This window comes from Pelophylax lessonae, assembly GCF_965119305.1.
Source record: "Pelophylax lessonae genome assembly, chromosome: 4".
Lineage (NCBI taxonomy): Eukaryota > Metazoa > Chordata > Amphibia > Anura > Ranidae > Pelophylax > Pelophylax lessonae.
Window position 1 is genome coordinate 457,526,495 of NC_138771.1, and position 13,165 is coordinate 457,539,659.

The following is a 13,165-nucleotide window of genomic DNA, read 5'->3' on the forward strand; positions in this document are numbered from 1 at the left end:
CATCAGGTGGTGGGCATAGATGCAATTCCCCTCCATGTGCTGAAGGAAAAAAAAAAGAACATGGCAGATTCCTCCATTTGCATCGATCAACGTGGATGAAGAAATCTCTGCCAAGAAAAGTGTTAACATATATATGGCAAAGCATAGGGGAGATCCACACTCTGTGTCCACCCCATCCCCTATGCTTCACCATATATGCTCTTTTTTTAACTGCGGTGGTAAAATCACCTCCTACAGCGCTTCAATCATTGATTTACGTATATGCTGAGAGGAAACACTGTTGCTGTCAGAAAAAACAAAGCAGTACTGCAGCTGATGGGCGTACCTGCAAACCAAACATTGGTTAACAATAAAACTCAGTAACAATAAAATATTACAATATAATAGTATACAGTGCAGTAAAACTATAGAATGGTTGTATCTGCAAAGAAAACTATGATTAACAATAAAAAACAGTAGCAATAAAACATTACAGTATAACAGTATATTACAAAGTACAGTAAAAGTAGAAAGAGTATAAAAGTAGAGTAAGAACAGAAAATTAACTCATTCAAATGACAACTATTTTTGGCTTTTTTATTTTTTAATTAAAAAAAAAAATTTTTGTAACTTTTTTTTTTTTTTACACTTTTTTTGTAACTGTAAAAAAACTTTAAACGCTCCAGGCTAGGGTCTCTCAAAATGTGATAGCCATCTAACATCTTTCCAGACCCTGTGTGAAAGTGTGCCCTAGACTGTGCCGTGCTGTAACCAATACTAATACTCTACTAGTGTGTGGTAGCGACGGAAACAGTCCCCAATGCAGAAACCAGGTTGGCCAGGACAGGAGGGACAAAAAAAAGCAGGTGTCACACCAGTATCCGCGCTTTCTACAGACACAACATCTTCTTTGGGGTGCTCTTTGGGTAGGGGGACTAGGGAGGACATCCGGAAAATGCCTTTCATGCAGCCAGCTCACTGCATCTGGATTGTGAATTTGGGCCACAGTACCTTCTGGATACAGAAGGGCTGTTATGATTTTTTCGTGGAATTTTAGGAAGGATCCACTTCTTCCTGACCCTTTGATTCCACATAAGCGTTCAGCAGAGCCAATTGGAATAAGTATACAGACACTTTTTTGTACCAGCGTCTGGCCTTATGAGCAATTAAGTATGGTGCCATCATCTGGTTGTTGAAGTCTACCCCTCCCATGTTACAGTTGTCTTCGTGGACACAGAGGGGCTTCTCTCAACAACACCAGTAACAGTTGCAATTTGGACTGTCGTATCTGCGTGAATGGAGGACAGAACAAAAACATTCTGTGTGTCCCTCCACTTCACTGCAAGCAATTTATTACACTTCAAGCAGGCTCTCTCCCCCCGTCTAAGTCAGGAATCTACAAGCCGTTGGGGGAAGCCCCGGTGATTAGGTCGCACGGTGCCACATGTGCCAATTCCAAAATTAAAAAGTGGCACGCTTTTGTAATAATTGTCCATGTATAAATGGTTCCCCATTCCAAATAAGGGTGAAACCAAGTCCCAAACAATCTTGCCGCTGCTCCCCATGTAGTCTGGGCAGTTGGGGGGCTCCACATTGCCATCCTTTCCCTCGTAAATCTGGAAACTACATGTATAGTCTGTTGCCATGTCACAGAGCTTATACATCTTGACCCCATATCTGGAACGTTTGCTGGGGAGAAGTTGTTGGAAAGCAAGGCAGCCAGAAAATGTAATCAGGGACTCATCAATGCAGACAACTTGTTGGGGCGTATACAAGGCTGCAAACTTCTGGTTGAAGTGATTTACAAGGGGCCAAATTTTGTGGAGCCGGTCATATCCAGGGTCACCCCGGGGACGACAGAGTTCATTGTCACTGAAGTGTATGATCCGCAAGATTTGCTCGTATCTAGTCCTGGCCATGGCAGCAGAGAACATGGACATATGATGAATTTGGTCAGTGGACCAATATGACTGCAACTCACTCTTTTTAGTAAAGCCCATAAGGAGGGATAGGCCCAGAAAGGTTTTAAATTCAGAAACAGTGATATATTTCCATGCAAACTATCTGGTAAGGGTCAAATTTGGATTTGCGGCGATTAATTGATCGGCATTTAAATTGGTTTAGTCCACAATAGATCTGTAAAGATCTTCTGTGAAAAAAAAAATCAAAAAACCAAGGGGAGTAAAATCAGCTGTTTCCACCTGAATTCCAGGTTGGCCAGTGAACGGTGGAAGTATGGGCGCTGCAGAAGTGATGTGCTCTCAATCAGGATTTGCAAGCACATCAGGAAGGATACTATGGGCTCTACGGGCCTGTCTTCAAATTATTGGTGGCTGCAGGACACTACTTGTGCTAGCCAACGCACCAGCTTGAACTGCACTTATGCGACTTACCACGTCACCAAGTGTTACTGCAGTGCTGATTTGACTATGACCAGGATGTACTAGGCCGATAGTGCTTGCCAATTCACCAGGAGGTTGAGCAGCACTAGTACCAAATTTCTGCTGCATACGAGAACCCTGCAATTGTTGCACCTCAGCAACAGAAGAACGGCGTTGGGTATGACTGAACTTAGCAGGAACCACAAATCATTTGTCAGAGATATCTGTCAGGGTGCCTCTGCTCTCTACAGGTTTGAATACTGAGCCTGATTCTGACAGTGAGGCTTCCCCATCGCTCTCATCTGTCATGCTCAGCATCGTGTAGGCCTCTTCACCAGTGTACCTCTGTTTGGACATTTTGTCCAATAAGTTTATAGGTACCTAGTGTGACTTACAGGTAAAAAAGCACCTTGTTGTCAAGGACTGTTTGAACCGCTACCACAAAATTTAACAGCTAGTGCTAGCAGAGATCAGGCCTGACTCTGCTAGCGCTGCGGTTTAGTGTGCCGTGTATCGGAAGTGACAGTAATCTGCTGATTATGCACTTCTTGTGTGGGGGCGGAGGGGCTAAACGCAGGTGCTGGCAGGTGTCGGGGTTGATCCTGCTAACGGTGCATTTTGGGAACACTATACTAAACTATTGAGGACGCTAGTATAGTTCTGATCAGATAAAATACATTAGAAATAAACTGCTTACAAACACACGGATACCAAACTAATTGCAAGCAACCAAGCGCTAAATGAGGAAATATCTCTCAACAATGGTGTGGTTTATGCTGCTACTTAATAAAATATACATAAATAAAAGAATAATCAAACACACATAGGTAAAATATTCCTGTAGCGCAAGGGGAGATCGATGGTCCAGCCCCTTCCACTTTGTCAACAAGCACTGACAGAAATAAATAAATAACACCAATGAGGTACAGTTCATAAATGCTATGAAATACAGATCCACAAGCATCGGTTAGGAGGAGCAGATTGTAGGTGCAGATGTATGGGGTCACCAAACCGTCACCAATGTGCTCTGAAGGGGGATAGGCAATACCCACTCACCAGCTCCATAGGCTCAATCACTCTCATGAAAGAGCAAACAAGCAGATAGTAAATATCTTCCCTTAGACTTCCACACCGGGACAGCAACTCGGGACCAATCACATATGAGGCAGCGGGCAATCTGACGCTATACTGTATTGACGCTAACTAACATTAACGCTAACTGATGTCACCTGTGACACTTATCTAGTGATCAGAAAAAAGATCTGTACACTATAATAGTGACACTGTGACAGGGCAATGATAGGGTTAACTGAGGGTGATCAGGGGGTTAAATTTTTAATAGGGGATGTAAGGCGGGTACCCTAAACCTAGCTGGGACTGCCTCTAACTACCACTAACTATCTCTCACACTAACTGAAGTCACAAGTGACACTAATACAGTGATCAGTAAATTATCTGTATACTGTATATAGTGTACACTGTGATAGGGAGTAAAAGAGTTAAAGAGGTTGTAAACCAAAAAAATTTTTTTTATTTATTTCCATCCTGAAAGAGAAAGACATAATGAGCTAGTATGCATTATCAAATACTTACCTTAGAATGAGATCCGCCGTGCCGCTCGCTTACCTCTATGACGGGCGCAATGTCCAGTCGCCCGTCTTCCGGGATCGCGGCATCCGGCCATCTGATTGGCCGGAGCCGCGGTGACGTCCCTCCCGTGCACGCACGCGGGAGCCGACGGTCACGGCATGGGGCTCTGAAGGAACGGCACGAGCGGCCATTCCTTCAGAGCGCATGCGCCAGTGACGTCACTGGCTGCATGTAAGGTAAATATCTCCTAAACCAGGGGTGGGGAACCTTTTTTCTGCAAAGGGCCATTTGGGTATTTATAAAATCATTCGGGGGCCGTACAAAATTATCAATTTAAAAATTAGCCTGTTTTTTTTGGTCAAACATTTAATTAACTCACCCCTAATGTGATGGCTGCAACTGCTTCTCTTTGGTGAGGTGTGTGATGTTAGCTGGTATTGATGATGTTGCTACTCGCAACTCGTTTTCAAGGTTTGCGTCGGTCAGTCTGGAGCACAGTTTTGCGGTGGTAAGTTTTGAAAAGAACTGCTAGCGGATACTGCTGGTTGGTACTGCTGGTGGGTATAGCTGGCTGGTACTGCTGGTGGGTACAGCTGGCTGGTACTGCTGTGGGTATTGCTGGCTCAGGCTGGTACCGCTGGCTTGTACTGTGCTGTGGGTACTGCTGGCTCTGGCTGGTACTGCCGTGGGTACTGCTGGCTCTGGCTGGTACTGCTGTGGGTACTGCTGGTTCTGCTGTGGGTATTGCTGGCTCTGGCTGGTACTGCTGGCTCTTGCTGGTACTGCTGTGGGTACTGCTGGCTCTGGCTGGTACTGCTGTGGGTACTGCTGGTTCTGCTGTGGGTATTGCTGGCTCTGGCTGGTACTGCTGGCTCTGGCTGGTACTGCTGGCTGTGGCTGGTACTGCTGTGGGTACTGCTGGCTCTGGCTTGTACTGCTGTGGGTACTGCTGGCTCTGCTGTGGGTACTGCTGGCTCTGGCTGGTACTGCTGGCTCTGGCTGGTACTGCTATGGGTACTGCTGTGGTTACTGCTGGCTCTGGCTGGTACTGTTGTGAGTACTGCTGGCTCTGGCTGGTGCCGCTGTGGGTACTGCTGGCTCTGGCTGGTACTGCTGTGGGTACTGCTGGCTCTAGCTGGTATTGCTGGCTCTGGCTGGTACTGCTGTGGGTACTGCGGGCTCTGGTTGGTACGGTTGTGAGTACAGCTGGATCTGGCTGGTACCGCTGGCTCTGGCTGGTATACTGCTTTGAGTACTGCTGGCTCTGACTGGTACTGCTGGTTCTGCTATGAGTATTGCTGGTTCTGGCTGGTACTGCTGTGAGTAATGCAGGTACTGCTGTGAGTACTTCTGGCTCTGGCTGGTACTGCTGTGAGTACTGCTGGTTCTGGCTTTTACTGCTGTGAGTACTGCTGGTTCAGGCTGGTACTGCTGGTTCTGGCTGGTACTGCTGTGTGTGCTGCTGGCGGGAAATGCTGGCTAGGAGAAGTGTAGCAGCGCCACGCTGGAGGAAGAGGTGATGTTTCCTGTATTTGTCACAGGCGGAGTGCATTTGATAGCTCTCCGCCTGTGACTCACTCAGACTGTCATAACGAAGCACGGACTATACGGCTCCGTTCTGACATATCTGCTGAAAGAGACACAGACTCATCTGCACAGGGGGCTGGACCAAATTTCTTTGGGGGCCGCATACGGCCCCCGAACCATAGGTCCCCCCCCCTGTCCTAAACGGTACATGTTTAGGAGATATTTACAGTACCTATAGGTAAGCCTATGGGCGGTGTAGGTGGAAGCGGCGGTGGAGGAGGACCAGGGCCAGATTAAGAGCATCATGGTCTTGGTGCTGAGGATTTTGAAGGGCCTTAAGGGCCGTGCCTTGGCATGCACCCAGAGGAGGAAGGGTGCAGCCATGCATGCCTAATTCAACATGGGATGCTGTCTCTGAAGCCCATAAACACATCCATGCATCGGCAACTGTCCCTCCTTGTCCGGCCTTCGCGCTGTGTGGGGAGGTTCTGAGGGTGCTGCCTGGGGAAGCGAGCATAGAAGCCAGACTTCTGTGTTTACTAGTGACAGAAGAGCGGTCACAGTGAATATGGCCAACCCGGGGCCTATATAAAAGGTAGGGGCCTGCATGGAGCTGCAGCTCCAATAGCCCCTACGTTAATCTGGCCCTGAGGAGGAGGACGAGGTAGCCAACACTGCTTCTTTTCACAAATTTTAAATGAGGGTACACCCCAAAAGAGTGAGAAAGAGCAAAAATGGAACAATGGCTGGGTAAGGTCGGTATCCATTGCTATTCTGCACAAGGTACGGAAAAGTCCCGTGGGATCCATGCCTGGTTCATTTTAATGAACGTGAGCTTGTCCACATTGTCTCTGGACAGGCGGCTGCACTTGTCTGTTATAACACCCCCAGCCGTGCTAAATACCCGTTCAGATAATACACTGGCTGCAGGGCACGCCAGCACCTCCAAGGCGTAAAGGGCAAGCTCAGGCCATGTGCCCAATTTGGAGACCCAGAAGTTGAAGGGGGCAGACCCCTCATTCACTACATGTAGGCGTGTGCACACATACTGCTCCACCATGTTGGTAAAATGCTGCCTCCTGCTAAGACGTTCCATCTGAGCTGCTGGTGCTGCTGTTTGTTGTGGCGTGCTGACAAAGCTTTTCCACATTTCGGCCATGCTAACCCTGCCTTCTGAGGTGCTGGCGGTGCCCTGGTTGAGTTGGCGACCTCCTCCTCCTCCTCCTCTGCCTTGTGCTTCCACTGTGGCCCCGCTGTCAGATGGGAATGCCAGCAGCATCGCGTCTACCAGCGTGCGCTTGTACTCGCGCATCTTGCGATCGCGCTCCAGTGAGTGAATTAAGGACGGTACGTTGTCCTTGTAACGGGGATCCAGCAGCGTGGCCACCCAGTAATCAGCACAAGTTAGAATGTGGGCAACTCGGCGGTCGTTGTGGAGACACTGCAGCATGTAATCGCTCATGTGTGCCAGGCTGCCCAGAGGCGACGAAAGGCTGTCCTCTGTGGGAGGTGTATCGTCCGTGTCCTCTGTATCCCCCCAGCCACGCACCAGTGATGGCCATGAGCTGGCCTGGGTGCCACCCTGCTGTGAACATGGTTCCATCTCCTCCTCCAGCTCCTCCTCCTCCTCATCCTCCTCATCCTCCAGAACTGTGCCCCTGCTGGACAATTGTGTCCCTGGCGTTTGTGTGTGCAGGAACCCACCCTCGGAGCCCCTTGCAAATGACTGCCCTGAAAGCCTTTGAAATGTTACCTCTTCATCCTCCTCCTCCTCCTCCTCCTCATCCTGTGCCACATCCTCTTCCATCATCGCCCGAATTGTTTTTTCAAGGAGGCATAGAAGTGGGATAGTTAAGCTGAAAACGGCGTCATTGCCACTGGCCATGTTGGTGGAGTACTCAAAACAGCGCAACAAGGCACACAGGTCTCGCATGGAGGCCCAGTTATTGGTGGTGAAGTGGTGCTGTTCCGCAGAGCGACTCACGCGTGCGTGCTGCAGCTGAAACTCCACTATGGCCTGCTGCTGCTCGCACAGTCTTTCCAGCATGTGCAAGGTGGAGTTCCACCTTGTGGGCACGTCACATATGAGGCGGTGAGCGGGAAGGCCGAAGTTACGCTGCAGCGCTGCCAGGCGAGCAGCAGCAGGGTGAGAACGCCGAAAGTGCGCACAAACGGCCCGCACTTTCTGCAGCAGCTCTGACATATCGGGGTAGTTTTTAAGGAACCTCTGCACCACCAAATTCAGCACATGCGCCAGGCAAGGGATGTGCGTCAAACCGGCTAGGCCCAGAGCTGCTATGAGATTTCTCCCATTATCGCACACCACCAGGCCGGGCTTGAGGCTCGCTGGCAGCAACCACTCATTTGTTTGCTGTTCCATGCTCCTCCACAACTCCTGCGCGGTGTGTGGTTTGTCCCCCAAACAGGCAAGTTGTAAAACTGCCTGCTGTCGTTTACCCCTGGCCGTGCTGAAGTTGGTGGTTGAAGGTGTTACGCTGTCCGGATGAGGAGGCGGTAGAGGATGAGGAAGCGGAGTAGGAGGAGTTAGGAACAGGAGGCAAACTGAAGCGCCCTGCAATCCTCGGTGGTGGAAGGACATGCGCCAAATTGCTATCCGCCTCAGGCCCATCCGCCACTGCATTTACCCAGTGTGCCGTTAGGGAGATATAACGCCCCTGACCGTGCTTACTGGTCCACGTATCGGTAGTTAGGTGGACCTTGGCACAGATGGCGTTGCGCAGTGCACACCTGATTTTTTCCCCCACTTGGTTGTGTAGGGAAGGGATGGCTTGCCTGGAAAAGTAGTGGCGGCTGGGCACGACGTACTGTGGGACAGCCACCGACATAAGGTTTTTAAAACTGTGCGTCTCCACCAGACGGAATGACAGCATTTCAAAGGCCAATAATTTTGAAATGCTGGCATTCAGGGCCAGGGATCGCGGGTGGGTAGGGGGGTACTTCCTCTTCCTCTCAAGTGTTTGGGAGATGGAAATCTGAACGCTTCCACGGGACATTGTGGAGATGGTTGTTGGTGACCCAGGTGGTGGTGTTGCTGACAGATCGTCTGTTTGCGGGGTGGCAGGTGCCGGTATGACTACAGATGTGGCTGGAGCGGCCGAGACTGCAGCAGAAGAGGAAGCAGGATGAGCCAGAGACGTTTCTTGGTTTTGAAGGTGTGTACTCCACTGCAGCTCGTGCTTTGCACTTAGATGCCTGATCATGCAAATTGTGCTCAGGTTGAGAAGCCTCGCTTCAAGCTCTGATTGCACAGGGTGCAAACCACTCGTGTCCTGTCATCAGCACATTTTCTAAAGAACTTCCACACTAGAGAACTCCTTTGAGCTGACTTTGGTGCGCTCGTTCCCTTGCTGCGTTGGGCAGTAGCGGGCGTAGTGTCTAGGGCACGGCCGCTCCGCTTCTGCACCCTGCTCCCTCTTCTGCTGTGCTGGTGGCTCTGTGCGACCACCGCCTCTTCCTCCAAACTACTCAGGTCACCTGCATGACGTTCATTCCATGTGGGGTCGAGGACCTCATCGTCCTCCACATCATCTTCCACCCAGTCTTCACCCCTGCCCTCCTTGTCGGTCTCCACAATTCTGAGTGCCGCAGCAGTTGGCACCTGCGTTTCGTCATCATCGGAGACGTGCTGCGATGGTCCTTGCATGTACTCATCTTGAGAAATAAGTGGTTGGGCATCGCTGCACTCAATCTCTTCCACTTTTGGGGCAGGGCTAGGTGGATGGCCCTGGGAAACCCTGCTGACAGAGGCATCAAAAAGAAGAAGAGACTGCTGTATGGCTTGGGGCTCAGACTGCTTGCCTGATTTGCAAGGGGGTGAGGTGAAAGACGGTTGGACATCGGCTGCAGGTGCCAACTGTGACCTTTCTGCAGTAGACTGGGTGGGAGACAATGTGAAGGAACTGGAGGCACTGTCAGCAGCAAACCAATCTACTATCGCCTCCACTTGTTCTGGCTTCATCACTTCTAGGGGCGTATGATGCCCTACCAAATACTGATGCAGGTTCGGTCGCCTACTCACACTTGAGGAAGGTGTTTCACTTGTGCGTGTAGCTGGCACAGATCGACCACGTCCTCTCCTTGCAACAGGAGCTCTAGCAGCAGCACCACCACGACCCAGGCCACGGCCCCTATTTGACGCTCTCCTCATATTTCTGAAATTTAAGATCTTGCCCTAGAAAGGTCTTTATTGAATAGCGGAACAAAAGAACAACAGTATCGCACGGGTGTATCTCACAGTCAAATATGCAAACTATGCCGCAATTTAATGTTTTTTACACCAAAAGGGTGTGTATTGAATAGCGGAATAGGATAAAAAACTGTGTATCTCACACGTACAAACACAGACTAGGCCCGATTAAATTTTTTCCTACCCTAAAGGGAGGATGAGGAAGAGGAGTATGGAACAGGCAGCACCCTCAAATCTTCAGAAGTATGAGATGAACCCCAAAAACTTGGAAAGGTGGATCTCACACGTACCGACACAGACTATTCCGCAATTTAATTGAGCCCCAAAGGTTTTTATTGAATAGCGGAATAGGAAATATGATCAAAAAAAAGTGTATGTTTTTCACACGTACAGAAGCACACTATGCCCCAATTACTATTGTTTGTACACCTAAAAGGATGGATGAGGAAGAGGAGGAGGAGGAGTATAGAACAGGCAGCACCCTCAAAGCTTCAGAAGTATGAGATGAACCCCAAAAACTTGGAAAGGTGGATCTCACACGTACCGACACAGACTATTCCGCAATTTAATTGAGCCCCAAAGGTTTTTATTGAATAGCGGAATAGGAAATATGATAAAAAAAAAGTGTATGTTTTTCACACGTACAGAAGCACACTAGGCCCCAATTACTATTGTTTGTACACCTAAAAGGATGGATGAGGAGGAGGAGGAGGAGGAGGAGTATAGAACAGGCAGCACCCTCAAAGCTTCAGAAGTATGAGATGAACCCCAAAAACTTGGAAAGGTGGATCTCACACGTACAGACACAGACTATTCCGCAATTTAATTGAGCCCCAAAGGTTTTTATTGAATAGCGGAATAGGAAATATGATCAAAAAAAAGTGTATGTTTTTCACACGTACAGAAGCACACTAGGCCCCAATTACTATTGTTTGTACACCTAAAAGGATGGATGAGGAGGAGGAGGAGGAGGAGGAGGAGTATAGAACAGGCAGCACCCTCAAAGCTTCAGAAGTATGAGATGAACCCCAAAAACTTGGAAAGGTGGATCTCACACGTACCGACACAGACTATTCCGCAATTTAATTGAGCCCCAAAGGTTTTTATAGAATAGCGGAATAGGAAATATGATCAAAAAAAAGTGTATGTTTTTCACACGTACAGAAGCACACTAGGCCCCAATTACTATTGTTTGTACACCTAAAAGGATGGATGAGGAAGAGGAGGAGGAGGAGTATAGAACAGGCAGCACCCTCAAAGCTTCAGAAGTATGAGATGAACCCCAAAAACTTGGGAAGGTGGATCTCACACGTACCGACACAGACTATTCCGCAATTTAATTGAGCCCCAAAGGTTTTTATTGAATAGCGGAATAGGAAATATGATCAAAAAAAAGTGTATGTTTTTCACACGTACAGAAGCACACTAGGCCCCAATTACTATTGTTTGTACACCTAAAAGGATGGATGAGGAGGAGGAGGAGGAGGAGTATAGAACAGGCAGCACCCTCAAAGCTTCAGAAGTATGAGATGAACCCCAAAAACTTGGAAAGGTGGATCTCACACGTACCGACACAGACTATTCCGCAATTTAATTGAGCCCCAAAGGTTTTTATAGAATAGCGGAATAGGAAATATGATCAAAAAAAAGTGTATGTTTTTCACACGTACAGAAGCACACTAGGCCCCAATTACTATTGTTTGTACACCTAAAAGGATGGATGAGGAAGAGGAGGAGGAGGAGTATAGAACAGGCAGCACCCTCAAAGCTTCAGAAGTATGAGATGAACCCCAAAAACTTGGAAAGGTGGATCTCACACGTACCGACACAGACTATTCCGCAATTTAATTGAGCCCCAAAGGTTTTTATAGAATAGCGGAATAGGAAATATGATCAAAAAAAAGTGTATGTTTTTCACACGTACAGAAGCACACTAGGCCCCAATTACTATTGTTTGTACACCTAAAAGGATGGATGAGGAGGAGGAGTATAGAACAGGCAGCACCCTCAAAGCTTCAGAAGTATGAGATTGTGTTCACTGTACCCCACAAAGATTGTGTTCACTGTACCCCACAAAGATTGTGTTCACTGTACCCCACAAAGGTTTTGTTCACTGCACCCCACAAAGATTGTGTTCACTGCACTCCAAAAGGATTGTCTTCACTGCACCCCACAAAGATTGTGTTCACTGTACCCCACAAAGGTTTTGTTCACTGCACCCCACAAAGATTGTGTTCACTGTACCCCACAAAGGTTTTGTTCACTGCACCCCACAAAGATTGTGTTCACTGTACCCCCCAAAGATTTTGTTCACTGCACCCCACAAGGATTGTCTTCACTGCACCCCACAAGGATTGTCTTCACTGCACCCCACAAAGATTGTGTTCACTGTACCCCACAAAGATTTTGTTCACTGCACTCCAAAAGGATTGTCTTCACTGCACCCCACAAAGATTGTGTTCACTGTACCCCACAAAGGTTTTGTTCACTGCACCCTACAAAGATTGTGTTCACTGTACCCCACAAAGGTTTTGTTCACTGCACCCCACAAAAATTGTGTTCACTGTACCCCCCAAAGATTTTGTTCACTGCACCCCACAAGGATTGTCTTCACTGCACCCCACAAGGATTGTCTTCACTGCACCCCACAAGGATTGTCTTCGCTGCACCTCACAAAGATTGTGTTCACTGTACCCCACAAAGGTTTTGTTCACTGCACCCCACAAAGATTGTGTTCACTGTACCCCCCAAAGATTTTGTTCACTGCACCCCACAAAGATTGTGTTCACTGTACCCCACAAAGGTTTTGTTCACTGCACCCCACAAAGATTGTGTTCACTGTACCCCACAAAGATTGTGTTCACTGTACCCCACAAAGGTTTTGTTCACTGCACCCCACAAAGATTGTGTTCACTGTACCCCACAAAGGTTGTGTTCACTGCACCCCACAAAGGTTTTGTTCACTGCACCCCACAAAGATTGTGTTCACTGCACCCCACAAAGATTGTGTTCACTGTACCCCACAAAGGTTTTGTTCACTGCACCCCACAAAGATTGTGTTCACTGTACCCCCCAAAGATTTTGTTCACTGCACCCCACAAGGATTGTCTTCACTGCACCCCACAAGGATTGTCTTCACTGCACCCCACAAAGATTGTGTTCACTGTACCCCACAAAGATTTTGTTCACTGCACCCCACAAAGATTGTGTTCACTGTACCCCACAAAGATTTTGTTCACTGCACTCCAAAAGGATTGTCTTCACTGCACCCCACAAAGATTGTCTTCACTGTACCCCATAAAGGTTTTGTTCACTGCACCCCACAAAGATTGTGTTCACTGTACCCCACAAAGGTTTTGTTCACTGCACCCCACAAGGATTGTCTTCACTGCACCCCACAAGGATTGTCTTCACTGCACCCCACAAAGATTGTGTTCACTGTACCCCACAAAGATTTTGTTCACTGCACCCCACAAAGATT